At 36.3% G+C, this 16,517-nt stretch overlaps 1 long non-coding RNA gene across 1 annotated transcript; it reads left to right on the plus strand.

The window, feature by feature from the left end:
• Positions 1-7,323: 7,323 nt before the first annotated feature.
• LOC127381435 (uncharacterized) lies at positions 7,324-16,072 on the plus strand. Its single transcript, XR_007888720.1, has 3 exons — positions 7,324-7,520; positions 10,358-10,398; positions 16,021-16,072. It is a non-coding gene; the product is annotated as an uncharacterized LOC127381435 (long non-coding RNA).
• The last annotated feature ends 445 nt before the right edge of the window (positions 16,073-16,517 follow it).

Here is a 16,517-nt window from a genome sequence, read left to right on the forward strand (position 1 = left end):
TGAGACAGAGCCAGATGACGAAGAAATGAAGCATATATTTAAAAGATGCAGCATACTAAGAAAAGAAAAATAAGTTATGATCGCCATAAGAAGACTGAAAAGTTTTTAAACCTGTGGTTCTGTGTGTGTGATTAATACAAACTGACAAGTAGCCTAAGTTTTTTTGTGGTTTTGTTTCTGTTTTTGTTTTTGTTTTGTTGTTGTTTTTTGTTTGTTCGTTTTTGTGGGTTTTGTTTGTTTGTTTGTTTGTTTTGTTTGTTTGTTTTTGTTTGTTTGTTTGTTTGTTTTTTTAACTTGGACAAAATTTTGTAGACCCAAAGCTGTGTAGGTAAATATAAAGTACTCTTTCAAAGTTAATATTTTTCTCTTTACCCTCCACGCTTACTAGATTTGAAAAAAGAAAATGGAAGAGGTCCTTTGCAACTTCAGATCAGCAGCTTTTGTTACAACTTATGAAAATTACCTACTTGTACACCAAATCCTTTAATTTACCTTGGTCCGTGCTTAGCACCACAGGGAAGGCAATGATCAAGGAATTGATCAGGGAAGTACACTGAAGTAGGTTCTCTGCAGGACAGACAACTCTTCCTGTGTTGTTGGAGTAGAAAGCTGTTTAGTTGTTGAAAAAGAAAACTCTAGGAAAAGATAAATAAATTAAAATGGTCATGTGATGAAGACCATTGAGTACTGAGATGGAGAACTAGATATTTTCCTGGTCTCTCCAACAGAAATTAGGCCAGATACTTCAACTAAACTTTTCTGAACATGCAATCTGAGGTTCAGGCAGCAGACTGAACTTTGCCATGCACAGCTGTGGCCAATGATAATTTGCTTCGAACAGTTAAAGATCTTTACAAAGATGCATGTGAGAAAACAAGGTTCAGTTCTGTCCTTTGTCTGGATATTTGAGCCAAGGTCATCCACAGTGCAGGGGAGGATGGACAATAGTGCCTGAGCATGTGCAAGTTTTTCTGTCTCTCTTTGATTCATGAAGAGGGGAATACACTGCAAGTAAGACAGAGAGAGCAGTCCCTCTCAGAATAACATGAAATGATGTTGATTAAAACTTCTTCAAAGTAAAACAGAAATTAATTTGTGCTCTCACATATCCCAAATTGGCATTCTGAAAGAAAGTGAGTTCACATGCTTTATGTGAGCCTCCTTTTACCCCATGTCCCTAAATCCATTTGCTTCATCTACCCACTGGTAAAATGATATTAGAGGTAGATTTTTCACATCATAGGATGCTGGTAGTTATGAAACACTCAGGTACCATTGTGCTGAAAATCAGTGGCTATGTTTATAGGTTGTTTTTTTGTTTGTTTTTTTTTTATTGTCTCAACATGTGAACTCTGTTTCTCAGTTCAAATTGTGTAAACTGGTGCATATTGACATTGCCTGTAGGCTGCAGGTTCCAAATTTGCCACTGAATGGACTAGAAGTTTGTGCCAGGATCTTGTTGTGGACATAAATATTTTGTGCTGTGTGGTTGATCCTGGGTTTAAAAAAATAAATTTAAAATATGTGAATTAATTTAACATTTTGGAAATATAAGTGTATGAGCCAAGGATATTTTTTATTTGGATCAGCACTTGAATATTGTACTTTGAACACTGGAAGATAAATTATAAAAAATAAAAATGCTGAAGTGTTTGCCCCCTGAGTAATAAAAGTCATTAGGTGGATGTTTAAAGGAAATGATAGTATCACATGATAAAACCACAAACATGTAAATATGCATACATAGGTTGGGCAGAAATTAAGATATCTGGCATCCTTTATTGTGAGGTATTTTGAATACTGAATATTTGACTGCCACAGTGATTGTTTTCTTAAAGTAAAGTAAGCATAGGAGTCTACTCCTAAGTCAAATAGATTGCAGGATGTACCCAGCCTAAAATGTAAGATTTTATTCACTTCTTTCATATGGATACTTTTCAATGTATCAGCTGTGAAGGGATTCCTGCTTGGTTTGGTGTATTTTCTGACTTGATGAGCTTGGACAGAAATTTGGCAAGCAGACACATTCTCTAGCAAGGAAGCAATTATTTAAATTTTTGGCCACCTTGTGCCAACCAAGCTAATGTGTGCTAAACCCACACAGGTCTGCCTGAAAAATTATCTTCCTTTTGTACTCCCATGGCAACAAAAAGACAGGATAAGTAAGAGCTATAACAAGGCATCTTCTTTCTCCAAGACATCAGAACTTTTCAACAGAATGGATATAAATCTTTCAAGATAAATGATATCTATCTCTCTTTCCATACACACACTCACATGTCTTTGTTAATAGCATTCTTAGAAATAGCCATATACATTTTTTTTTGCACTTTGCCAGAAAATTTGGTCTTAAGCAAAAACTCAGCAAGACAAATTTCAATCCAAACAGATGAAGTTGGACAAAGCTCTAGGTAACTAAAAACTGTGTCTTATAATGGAAAAATTTGTGATAGGCAGGAAAATGATATACAACTGCAATACCATCCTGCCAGTAAATGAATTTTGAACAACTGAATTTTTGGATGACATCGTCTTGCTGAAACTAGAGACTGTATAGGAAGGCTTTTTTGGCTCATGCACATCAAATTAAACTTTGAAAATACCTAACCCTAATCAAAGAAACTTGATCTGGACATGATCGTAATACTCCCTTGCTTATACTTTTCAGAGCTGTATTTTAGGTTAATCCTTTAAGGATAAGTGTCAGCAATATCATGCAAACATTCAAAATAATTTTTTTAAAGCAAGGAAAATATAGTGTTCTTTTTCTTGAATTCCTTAAAAATTATACTCAGAGATTTATAAAGAATGGACTTCAAATTATCATCTGTTGAAACCATCAATACAACCTGTAACAGCCAGCATCTTCTCCTAAAATCAAGAGGCTTAAGAGGAGGCCGTGGTTTTATTTATGTTTTGATTTTGAGTTAATTGATTTACTCTCATTTGGGATTCACTTTAAGATTAATATTTCAGTTGTCAGAGCTCATAGTGTCAATATATGTTCTTTTTCTAAGTGCAGTAACCCATAGTTCTCTAAAAGACCTTTAGGCCTCAAAAAAAACCCCACTTGAATGTTTTGAAGTAAAAACTGCTTTCGTAAGACGTGACAATATGAACTCCTTGTCATTATAGATATCTCACCAGACTTGGATGTTCTGTGATAGGCAGTACTGTCTACTAGTGTTAATAGCAGTCTCTCCAGTTCCTACTAAGTATGAAAGAAATTTGTCTGAGTGGCTTTGTTTTTTGTTTGCAGCTAGAAAACAAAATTTGGTTAGTGGATCTTATCACTAAATAAATTCTTATGCAAGGTAGTAAGAGTCAACATTTTAAATCTAATCAAATGTCTACTTAGCCAAATAATCTGTCAGATAGATATCTAAATGGAAAAATACCTTTTTCATTATAATTTCAGTAGGTGCTTTTCCTCACTTCTGCTGTGATTGTCCCTTATTACCACATTACGCATCCGTTACCATTTTGGATGAGAACCAAAGAATTTCCATCTACTTCCCAAAGAATGATAGGGGATGCTGACCACAACAACCCACAGCCTCTTCCTCTCGTTCATATTCTCCTACTTCACAGGAAGCATTTGTCCTATGGGCTGCTCAACCTTTCCATCTTTCTAACATCTTCTGCTGAAAAAAGCTATCAAGTACAACTGATATTTTAATCAGTGGCATCTGGTTAATCTGGCTTTAGCTTTTGATCAGACTTTAGCTGTTTGTTCCTCATCCTCTTGTTTCAGTGCTTCTAAAAGTTGTCTTGTGCACCATGACCACTTGATAGCTGTTTCCTCACTGAGATTTCCATCTGGTATTTCTTGGCATTTATGGAACATAGTTTTCATTATCTATTGGCTAGTCAATCTATAAATTTCTAACAGCATTTGTTGTTTGTGTGACAATTGTATCACTGCACATTGTAAGTATTTGTCATATTTACTAAATCTACTTTCACCTTGCTGCATAAGGAGAAAAACACACAGGTAGACCACATCAGATCATAGAATCATAGAATCATTGGGGCTGGAATGGACCTCTGAAGATCAACTCCAAGAGCCCTGCTGCAGCAGGAACACCTAAGGGCAGATCACACAGGAATGTGTCGAGACAGGTCTTGAATCTCCAGAGAAGGAGACTCCAAAATCTCTCTGGGCAGCCTGTTCCCATGCTCTGTCACCCTCACAGATATTTAGCAGAAGTGCATAGCATTTCATGTGCTCAGTGACACTGCTTAAGTTCCACAAGATATATAGTCATGGCAGTGGACTAATTAAGTCAAGAAATGGAACTGTAGCCTGGAGAAATCATTAGACAATACCCTTTCTGATACCTAAGCTAACTTCATAACTATATTTTGTCATGTTGACTCTGTGATATTTGGAGATAAACTATTTCATCCCGGTGTATTGAAGTGTATGGTTTACACTATACGGCTGTTCTTAAATGTTGAATAATCTATGCATTTCCCTACAAACTAGGAAATATTCTAAAAAGACTCAGCCAGTTCCTGAAGCATGCTCTTAAATAGTTCTTTTTTCAAGTATGCTTAGGAAGAGACATTGGGAATACCTAACTTGACAAAATTTTCCTGCATTTCTGCATATCTTCTTCAGAAGGATAATCACCAGACCATTGCCAGTGACTAACAAAGAGTATGAAATGCTTGTATTCTTGGGAATTACTCATTTAATAAGCTTTTTCCTATATAGATGCTACAATTATTCTCTCATTCCCATGCACCTAGTATAAAAGGGACTCTGATGAGGATCTGGATACTCTGAAGAGTGAGGTATGTTTGTATAAAGACATAGAATCATAGAACTATTCAGGTTGGAAAAGACCCTTGGAGTCCAGTCATCATCCCTACTCTACGAAGTTCTCCCCTGAACTATATCCACCAACACTATATCCAAACAACCCTGAAACACATCCACATCAGGGATGGTGACTCAAACACCTCCCTGGGCAGCCTATTCAAGTGTCTAACCAATCTTTTTTCCTAATGTCCAGTCTAAACCTCCCCTGTTGCAGCTTGAAGCCATTTCCTCTTGTTCTGTTGCTAATTACCTGTGAGAAGAGACCAGCACCAGCCTCTCTACAATGACCTTCAGGTAGTTGTAGAGACTGATGAGGTCTCCCCTCAGCCTCCTCTTTCTCAAACTAAACATGCCCAGCTCCTTCAAGTGTTGTTCATAAGATTTTTTCTCTAGGCTCTTCACCAGCTTCATTGCCCTGTTCTGTACTCTCTCCAGCACCTCAATATCTCTCTTGAATTGAGGTGCTCAAAACTGGACACAATACTCCAGGTGTGGCCTCACCAGTGCTGAGTACAGGGGAACAATCACCTCTCTACTTCTGCTGGTCACACTATTTCTAATACAAGCCAGGATGCCATTGGCTTTCTTGGCCACCTGGGCACACTGCTGGCTCATATTCAGCCACTTGTCAATTAGAACCCCCCAGGTCCTTTTCTGCCAGACAGCTTTCCAGCCACACTTCCCCAAGCCTGGAGCATTGCATGGGGTTGTTGTGGCCCAAGTGCAGGACCTGGCACTTGGCCTTGTTGAAGCCCAGACCATGAACATTAGCCCAACAATCCAATCTATCCAAGTCTCTCTGTAGAGCCTCCCTATCCTCATGCAGATCAACACTCCCACCTAGCTTGGTGTCATCTGCAAACTTACTGATAATACACTCTATGTCCTTATCAAGATCATCAATAAAGATGTTAAACAGAAACAGTCCCAACACTGAGCCCAGAGGAACACCACTTGTGACCGGTCCTATCTGGATTTGACACCATTGACCACCACTCTTTAGGCCCAACTGTTCAGCCAGTGCTTGATCCAACAGATTGTGTGCTCATCCAGGCCAGGAGCAGCCAGTTCTTTTTATGAGAGTTCTGTGGGGAACCGTGTCAAATGCTTTTTGGAGGTCCAGATAGACAATATCCACAGCCTTTCCCTCATCCAATATTTGGGTTGTCAGGTTCTAAAAGGAGATCAGGTTCATCAGGCAGGACCTATTTTTCATCAGGCAGGACCTATTTTTCATAAACCCATGCTGACTGGGCCTGATCCCCTGGTTATCCTCTAGATGTCTTCTAATGACACTCAAGATGATCTGCTCCATGACCTTCCCTGGTACTGATGTCAGACTGACAGGTCTATAGTTTCCCGGATCCTCCTTTCTGCCTTTCTTATATATGGGTGTTACATTTGCTACCTTCCAGTCCACTGGGACCTCCCCAGTTAGCCAGGACTTCAGGTAAATAATAGAAAGTAGCTTGGCGATCACATTTGCCAACTCTTTCAGCACCCTTGGGTGTAACCCACCCAGTCCCGTAGACTTGGGTGTGTCTAAGTGGTGTAGTAGGTCTCCGACTACTTCCTTTTTACTTGTGATGACCTCGTACTGCATCCCCTCCCTGTCTCCTAGCTCATGTGGCTGGGTATCCATGGAAAAGTTAGTTCCACTCCTAAAGACTGAGACAAAGTAGGTGTTGAGCACCTCAGCCTTTTCCTCATCCTTTGTTACTAAAATTCCCTTTGCATCCAAAAAAGGATGGAGGTTTTCCCTAATCCTCCTTTTGTTGTTAGTGAACTTATAGAAACATTTTTTATTATCCCTAGCAGCTGTGGCTAGTTTGAGCTCTAGCTGTGCTTTGGCTCTCCTAATTTTCACCCTGCATAGGTTCACATCATCTTTATAGACTTCATGAGTGACCTGTCCCCTCTTCCAAAGGTCATAGACTCTCTTTTTGTTCTTAAGGTCCAGCCAAAAGTCCCTATTTAGCCAGGCCAGTCTCCCACCCTGCTTACTGTTTTTTTCGGCACACGGGGACAGCCTGCTCCTGTGCCTTTAAAACTTCTTTCTTGAAGTATGTCCGGCTTTCCTGGACTCCTTTATCCTTCAAGGCAGCCTCCCAAGGGACTTTGTCAATCAGTTTTCTGAGCAGGTCAAAGTTTGCCCTCCAGAAGGTACTAGCTAAATGACCCCGAGTCTGCATATATGCACACTCCAACATTGTTGCATGTGATATTAGAAGCATGTCAGGGAACTCACCTTAATTATACAATAAGCAACTGTTTTTTGTTGATAAATTTGCTTAAGAGCTATTAAGTATTTACAGAGAAACAGCTTTCTGTAGCTTTCTTTTTCAATTGCATTTTCAAACCCTGAGCTAGAAAAATATGTAGGAGTGCAAATGACGATTAAGTAATTTATCATAACATATATTCATCAATTTTACAGGGCAATTAAGAATATTAAATCATGCACCTAATATTTGTTTGTCTTTTACCTCCAGTTTATTTTCTCACTGTAAGAAGAGAAACACAGTGACTGCCTGGTCTCTGAATGAGATGCATCATTATTGTTAAAATAGTCCAAGAAGTGGGAAGGAAATATTTCTTTCAGAAGAAGGATTGAGACATTAAATCTAATTCAGCTGTCATTTTTACTTGGACAAAATAAGAAATTGATGTTGACCTCTACTTTGAAGAAGTGGTAAGCCTTCACACTTGTGTGAAAATTTTTTTTTGGAGATAATTTTGAAGAATACTTAGCCAGAAAAGTAGCTGATCAGAAATCTGAGATTAGTACACAGTTTGCCAGGAAAAATACAGAAGTTCATCTGTTTTAAGTTGCAACCTTACAGAGTTGAGATAAAATTTGAAAAGTTCTGGCATGCTGTTTGCCTGTAGATTTAATTGACATAACATTATTTGTTACAGAAGCTAACCAGTGTCATAGATGAGTTGGGACCTGGGGACTTAGTTGGGACTTATTTCTAAAGAAACTCTCTAAAATTATAGGAATTACAAGTTCAATCTGAATAACTCGTCTTCTAGTTTTTTCTTCTTCAGATCCTTAATGTCCTCTGTATTTAACAAAAAAAGAATATGGTTTTCTATCACAGAGTATCCATGATGAATTTTATGTTCATCTGGACCTGCTTATCCTCCTTACATGGGCTGCAAGATGGTTCAGAGAGAGAAGTACAAGTAGCTTTTGTATGTGCCTAAGTTGATGATTTCTTGTTCTTGTCCTATGCAAAATCAATAGAAATTTGGGATAAAGAAAAAGTAATTTATAAATCTATCAACTCAAGGTACTAGGAAAGCAGCACATTTCAATTGAACCCTGTAAAAATATATATATATTGTTTTACTTAACAATGATCTTTAATGTGAAAACCAATAGTTATTTATAATCCAAATCAACTGATGGTGCACATCGACACTCTTAATTATTAAATACACTTTCCAGATTACATAACACATAAATATACAATATACAAAAAGCTGGAAAAATCTCTTACTTATCTCTGTGGAATAAGGGATTTTAAGTGTTGAAATCTCTACCAATGTGAATTTTTAAAAGTTTTTAATTTTTATTCCACTCAGGCCTACTTTCAGAAATTCTTCGAGAAAGTGACAAATTAATCTTTAAAGCATTCACTTCTGTAAATATCTCAGTCTACCCAATATGTAGTGTTAGTAATTTCCAAGTTGTAGTAATGTGTAAAGACATAATACATCAGGACAAAAATTTCAGAACTTATTGAAAATGCCATTTACACTCGTCTTTTGTTTGTGAGAAGAAAGTTCTAATGCTTCGTGACATTACGTGACACTTCTATAGAACTTCAAAGTTACATTCAGTTTGGACTGAGATGATTATTTGCATCATTTCATGCCTAATTATATTTATGGATGAAAAAAAAAAATACAAATTTTGAAGTATGCATGAATAATAGTTGTGGTGATAACAGCATCTATTACCTAGTACTTTGCATTCAGATATTATATCTTCTTCTAAGGTTGTGTAATTTAATTTAAATTTAAAAATTACTAGGATTTCATCTATGTGTGTATGTACTTATATATGTATAAAATTTTTATAGATAAAGATTTTGGACTGCAGGATAGTGAAGTGTCTTGTCTTTGGTATCAGAAAAGATTAAAAAAAAACAACAACATTTAAATAAAGGGACAGAATGAAGACCAAATTATAGCAGAAAGCAAATGAGCATGTGAACTCATAGGATTCAAACTACTCTACAGCAACTCTCTGTGTGTGGACTAGGAGTTTACGGGGAAAAAATGCAGTGACCTTTTCAGTTTTTCTTTCAGTGGAAAAGGGAATAGGCTACCTCATGGTTACTGAAGGGAAAAAAAAATACACATAATCTGACAATATTTCTATTCTGTCTTACTCCACAGTAATTTTGTTGCCTTCTCTGGAGGTTCGGGTTAAATTAATTTTCTATTGATAAGGCCAAATAAACTACAAGACAACTAGTTGTCTCTGTCTCCCCCTCCCTTGCACATGTTTATAGAAATGAATCTTTTTGTGTTTGTTAGTTTTTACTTTTAAATAGATACAGGTATGTAAAAAATAATGTAGTTTGATTACTCATAGTTTTAATCGCTGTAATTAATAAGTAGGCAGGAAAGGGACTGAGATCAGTGGAAGAATATAATAAAATGTTTGTTTAAATTGGATACTTCCAGAAAAATAAATAAAGATTTGGCAGGAATGAGAGCTTTGCCATCTAAATTATACCATATAATCTAAACTTGTTTTAAGATTAAAAGGCATGAAAATCACATAGCAAAACTGGATTAAGAGATTGGCCAGACACAGGAAAAACACTGACATATAAAGGAGGAGCTTTTAGAAGAGCAGTGTCAACATTCTCCAGCCAGACTGTGATGCAGTGGAAAAACTGATAAAATACCACAGTACTCAAGTAGTAGTCTTGGTAAAGTATATGAAATTGAATTGTAGCATTTGAAATAATATCAGTGAATGTTCTTAGATTATTTTTCCACTGGATAAGGAAATACGATCTAAATAACAGTAGCTATGAAATTAACTTTCAACACAAACATGGGTTACATTGTTGAAAATATTTAGTCAATATAAAGGAAGAGTCCTTTTTAAACTCTTGTTAGTGGGATTCACCTTGTCTAACTTCAAGCATCTACGGTCTGGGTGGGAAGGTATGAGGAGGTGCTTCAGTTCCTGTTACAGTCATTTCAGACATAATCAATTCAGTGAGTGGAATCAAAGACTGAATAAATAGTGAGCTGATCAAGTATTAGTCTGTTTTCAGATGAGCTGAGTATCTCTCTACATGACTGTATGACCAGGCCTCCACTCAAAGTAATGGAAGTGTAGGTATGGAGTCACATATAATCAGCTAAATGCAGATGTCCAAATTTAAACAAGAATACTCTGATCTGATGAGTTACCTTTTCCCAGCAATTCATTAAATGGTATAGAAGTATTTGATTCATCTATTTTTGTTACTAATAAGTGTACTTAATATTTTACAGGCTTAAATACTTGTCACTGATCTGTGTAATATTTGATAAAGGTAGGTATTTAAAAGGGAATTATTTGTGGTAGAGAGAAAGTTAAAACAATACATGATTTTCCCTGTGTCTGAGGGCTTTTGTTTGTATTTAAGGTGATTTACTCTTTTGGAGTTTGGGTTTGTTGGTTTTTTTGGTCTGTGTTTTTTTTATTACTATTATTTTTTGTGTGTTGTGTTGGGGTTTTTTTGTTTGTTTTCTTTAAATTTTTTTTAAATTAGAAACAAAAGGATGAGAGAATGTGCATAGAAGAGAAAGTGGGAAAGAAAAAAACAGTTAGGAGAATGGCTTATACACTTTTTCCACATTTTGCCAGAAGGGACTAATGTAGATTAATTATTTGCTGTGTTATGTCACTACAGTATTGTATTAATTCTGGAGTGTGACTGAGCCTTGAACAAAAATATTAAAATAAAGTTTATTCCACTTACATTTGTTGCCACATGTAATGGCTGCATGGTAGGAACGTGTTTCCACTGGAAACATTTAAAAATCTGGGAGCTGGGGGAGGTGGGGTGTGGAGGAAGAAACTAAACATATTTTACTTAGTCAAGGTTTCATTGCATAGAAGTTCTCTGGAACTACTAGTTGAAGAAAAGCTACACAAAATTTAGATTATTTTTTTACATAGTTGTATGAAAAATATTTTGCTTTTCCAGTATTTTTAGCATATAATGTCACTAGATTATAAAAATATTAAAAAAACAAACACAGTAAATTTCTAGTAATTTATTTGAATAAGCATTTTCTTTTAATAATACTTTTGAAAGTATACATTTTTAAATGTAAAGTTAAATACGCAGTGAAAATCTAATAAAGCAATTTAAATCATTACTCATGAGAAAGCTATGGTTATCAGTGTATCAGAACACAAATTTTGCTTTATGAATCTTGATTCTCTGCAATAGGGGCAAATTGCTACTGGGAAATCCGGGGTCCTTGAAGCTTCCAAATTAGTCAATTCCCAAGCTAAGTAACTTTGGAAAGTAGCCTGAAGGTTTACTCTTTCTGAAGACTCTATTTATTGTCTTTACTTATGTAAAGAGTTCATAAGAAAGAATTTTACATTGAAATATGTTAACTTTTTAGCCTCCTCTAATGCAGTCACACAAGGCTTTAACTGCAAGACATTAAAATGCTAAATTCTACAGATATTAATGGCTTCCTATGTCATAAAGCCAAAAGAAACACTGTAATTGAGTCTCATATGTGGCACTATGCAGGCCATAGAACTTCAGTGAATAAAGTAGTACCTCATGTCTAAGTAAATGTAATTGAAATGGAGTACATTAAAATAGAGAATACATTTTGCAATGCATTCTTCACCTTAAATAATCTGTTAGAGAATTCATTACAATCCTTCATAGGTTGTCTCAATCTAGCTTTTGAAAACATGCAGCATTCTCTATCATTTTAGCCTCTTGCTCAGAACATTGTATGAAGCCTAACATAGAATGTAAGTATTTGAAATCATATAAAATCAATCCAGCAGATAGTAGGACAAGATGTGTTTACAGTACATACACATTAATTTGTGTTAATTATATTAATGTACATTTGTTCTTTGTAACCACAGCTAATTAAAATTAGCATGGATTTATGATAGCTCTTCTGATAGTTTGACCAGAATAGATGAGTAACTGTCAGGGCAGAACTCTTTGAATTACGGTGTTAAATCCTAAAAAAATATTAGCAGAGAATCAGTAGAACATTACAGCATTAGTTTCTACATTTTAAGAAATCTTGCAAAGTTTCCAAGACCACAGAACCTAAAAATGGTCTAGAATTTTTTTTTTTTCTGATAATGTTCTGAAAGTTCTTAGGTGTGCTCTACCAATGCCTGTTAAAATATGTCTATAACTCTGTGTTGCAATCACTTTTATCCTAAGCCAAGATACTGTGAATTCCATTATTACTTTTCATTTCTCTAATTTCCTTCTTTTCACTGAGGGGTTGAGGGGAAGTGCGTGGGGGGTGCAAGGGATCTATATAATGCTTTTGGTGAAATTACAGAAAGCATAATATTTTTATATTCAAATGCTTTGAACAAATTGCATCCTGTCCTTCATTTTTCAGGTTTCTTACCTTAAAATACTTTTTGTGTATGTATGCACATTTGCAAATGAGTGTGTGCACACAAGTCCGTGTTGATGAATAAGTCTATATGTAAGTTGTCATGTAAAACTTGAAAAAAAAATCTGGACGTGTTTTGCAAGAAGAATCATTAACTTTTAGTTTTGTAATTAATTCCTACTTATATTTCTTAAATTAATATCCAAAATAGAATCAGTCAGGATCTCAAAAATTCATTTAAAAATTACTATTATTTATCTATGGGACAGTGTTAATTACAAATTTTCAAGTCAAAGAATACTGTGGTAAGTATAGCTTAACAGCTCCAATACACCAATTTTCTGAAGTCTCTGAGGAAAACTCAGATTTTATCTTTTGAATCTAGTTTTCAAAGCCAGGTTTTGAAAGTTTCACCAATTAATTTTAGATGTTTGGACATTTTGTAACCTAAAATTGCTTAACTGACCTTTGTTTATCATGTTTTTGAGAGCATTGTTTTATTAGTGTTTCAGAAGGAGGCAGCATTTTGGTGTTTCTAGTTAGATCAAATTACTCAAACAGTTAGTTTGTTTGCTTATTTGCTTCTGACAATAGTGACTAACTGATACGGTAATCATGAGAATATAATTTCATGACAATAGTATTCCATCTTAACTTGTAAATTATTTTCTATCAACAGTGTTATTAATCATACTCTTTGTTATGACCTAAATCTGTCTAAAGTAGGCAATATTTATCGGATGATCCTTTTGATTTTTTCCCCCTGAACAAATAGGTACAGTACAAATTTACCTTTTCTGGTGGTATTTCTTTTCCTTTCTCACTTGGTCATGATTTTACAAGTGAGCAATTTCATATTTTATTAGAAACTAAGTGGAGACAGGTGCCTAGAAGATGGGGAGAACGGAATACTCCATTTCCTTGTGGCATATATTAATTTTTTAAGGGTGTATTTGTCTGGGTTCCTGCTAGATTTACTAAAATTTTAGCTGACAGATGAGTAATCACTGTATAAACATTTTTTTGGCAGTATCAAAATTCAACTCCTTTTCATTCAGACTTCATGATTTCTGCATTGATGCATATAATAAGAGTGTTTGTTGTTAGCAGCCAGCTTAATAATAATCATACTTTACATGAGAAAAGTAAAAGACATTCATTTACATATTGCTTTCATACAGAATCAGAGAACACAGAATAAACAAGTTTCATTTGTTTGGTTGTTGTTGTCTACTGCTACTTTTGCTTTATCAAGAGCTATTATATTCAAGTCATTTTTTTGCTATAGGACCACACATTTCAAACATCTTCTAAAATATAGTATACCTTAGTTACACCAGCAAGCTGGCTGCTGGTTGAAATGCATTCAAGTAGTGGTGATATTAATATCTGTATGAGGTGGAACTAAGGGTACCTTGTCCACATTTTCTTCATTGCATCCCTAATATTGTTGGAAAATAGGGACTAATAAAGACACTTCTGAGTGAATGCAAAAACCCAAGAGGACAGATTTTCAAAAAAGTATCTGAAAACTCTGAGACTCAAGTCTATGAAGACTCTTTCATTTATTTATTATTATCATAGAATCATAGAATCATCAAGGTTACAAAAGACCTTCAAGGTCATCAAGTCTAACCACCCACCCTACAACCACTAACCACTAAACCATTTTATGAAACACCATGTCTACCCCTTTTTTTTAACATATTCAGGGATGGTGCCTCCACTACCTCCCTGGGCAACCTGTTCCAATGCCTTACCACTCTTTCTGTGGAGAATTTTTTTCTGATATCCAGCCTGAACCTCCCCTGGCACAGCTTGTACTCATTTCCCCATGTCCTATCACTGGTTACTAAAGAGAAGAGGCCGACACACACCTCACTACAACATCCTTTCAGGTAGTCGTAAAGGGTGATGAGGTCTCCCCTCAGCCTCCTCTTCTCCAGGCTGAACTTCCCCAGCTTCCTCAGCCTCTCCTCATAAGGCTGATTCTCAAGGCCCCTAATCAGCTTAGTTACCCTTTGTTGTACCCTCTTCAATGCCCTTCCTATACTGCAGTGCCCAAAACTACATACAGTGCTCAAGGTGCAGCCTCACCAAGACCGAGTAGAGGGGCAGGATCACTTCCTTGGTCCTACTGGTCACACTACTCCTGATACAAACCAGGATGGTGTTGGCCTTCTTAGGCACCTGGGCACACTGCTGGCTCATTCAGCTGGCTGTTTTCTAGCACTCCCACATCCTTTTCCTCTGGCCAGCTTTCCAGCCACTCTTCCTCAAGCTTGTAGCATTGCATGGGGTTCTTGTAACCCAAATGCAGGACCCAAAACTTTAGCCTTGTTGAATCTCACACAATTTGCCTTGGCCCATTGAACCAGCATTTTCAGGTCCCTCTATAGAGCCTTCCTTCCCTCAGGAACATCAACATTCTCATCCAACTTGGTGTCATCAGTCTAGAAAGACAACATCCATGACCCTTCCCTCATCCACTAAACAGGTCAGCTTGTCATAGAAAGAGATCAGGTAAGTAAGCAGGACCTGTCTTTCATGAACTCATGCTGGCTGGGCCTGGTCGCCTGGTTGTTCTGCAGGTGCTGCATGATGGCACTCAAGGTTATCTGCTCCATAGCTTTCCCTGGGATTGAGGTCAGCCTGAAAGGCCTGGAGTTCTCTATATCCTCATTTTGGCTCTTCTTTTAGATAGCCATCACATTTCCTAACGTCTAGACTGCTGGGACCTCCCCAGTTAGCCAGCACTACTGATAAATTATGGAAAGTGTCTTAGTGAGCACTTCTACTGGCTCCCTTAGTACCCTTCAGTGGGTCACATGTGGCACCATAGATTTGTGGTGCAGTAGGTCACTAACCATCTACCTTGGAATAATGGGGACTTCATTCTGCTCCCTGTACCTGTCTTCCAGCTCAGGGTGTTGTGTACCTGAAGAACGACTGGTGTTACTACTAAAGACAGAGGCAAAGAAGGCATTAAGTACCTCAGCCTAGTCCTCATCCTTTGTACCTGTTTCCTTTCCCCATCTGATAAAGGACGGATATTCTTCTTTGGTTGCTAATATATTTATGCAAATATTTTATAATTGTCATTTATGGCAGTAGCCAGATTAAGTTTTAGTTGGGCTTTGGCTCTTTAAATTTTTTTCTCTGCGTAGCCTGATGACAGCTTTGTAGTCTCTCTGAGAAAGAAAAGGCCATTTGCATGTGTGCTGCTGCTCTACCAGTCCTGCTTAGGTAGCATTTTAGTTTCCAAATCTAAAATACTTCAGAAATTACTATTTTAATTTACGTTATTTTTCTCTTTGTTCCCCAATTATCCTTTTATTTTCCAGGTTAATTTAAGGAAATGTGTAGAGAGCTACATGTAAGTTCCTTATTTAAAAATGAAAATTTCTGGCATTATATCCGTTATGTAATTACATGGCCACCTGATATGCTGTGTACTGTATCTACCCTGTTACAATTTACGTCTATTTAAATTGGGATATAGAACAGTTGATGTCTTTCATGATGCATCACTTCATGATTTTATCTTTTAGGTAAAATATAATTGAAGAAATATCTTTGGCTTGGTAGATGGACATTGCACCACATAAGGTAACTACACTATTAAGTAATGTTAATTTAGAAACAATATTATTATTTATGAATTCTAGTCTGTTCCTATGTGAGAAGTCCTGTTAGGGCTTACACAAGTACATATAATGTTAATGTACCTGCATTGTAGAATTTTTTTTTTTAAAATAGTTTGTTAGTATTCTCATTTGACATCCAAGATATGTTGAAATTACTGAAAAATGTTATTTAATTAGCAGGAGAAAGGAACTGTCACATGGTAATATTCAAGCACCTTTAGATATCCATAAGAGACTACAAATTTTAGATACAAGGTCAGAAATTACAAACTATGACTTCATGAGCATTTTAGTGTGGAGAATCAGTTTACTCCTCAAGTAATGCATAAATGGACCACCTACAGGAAGATCAGATAATAACCACTAAGACTTGCTGCATGAAATGATTATTTTTTTTCTTC

The sequence above is a fragment of the Apus apus genome, chromosome 2, assembly GCF_020740795.1.
Source record: "Apus apus isolate bApuApu2 chromosome 2, bApuApu2.pri.cur, whole genome shotgun sequence".
Classification (NCBI taxonomy): Eukaryota; Metazoa; Chordata; class Aves; order Apodiformes; family Apodidae; genus Apus; species Apus apus.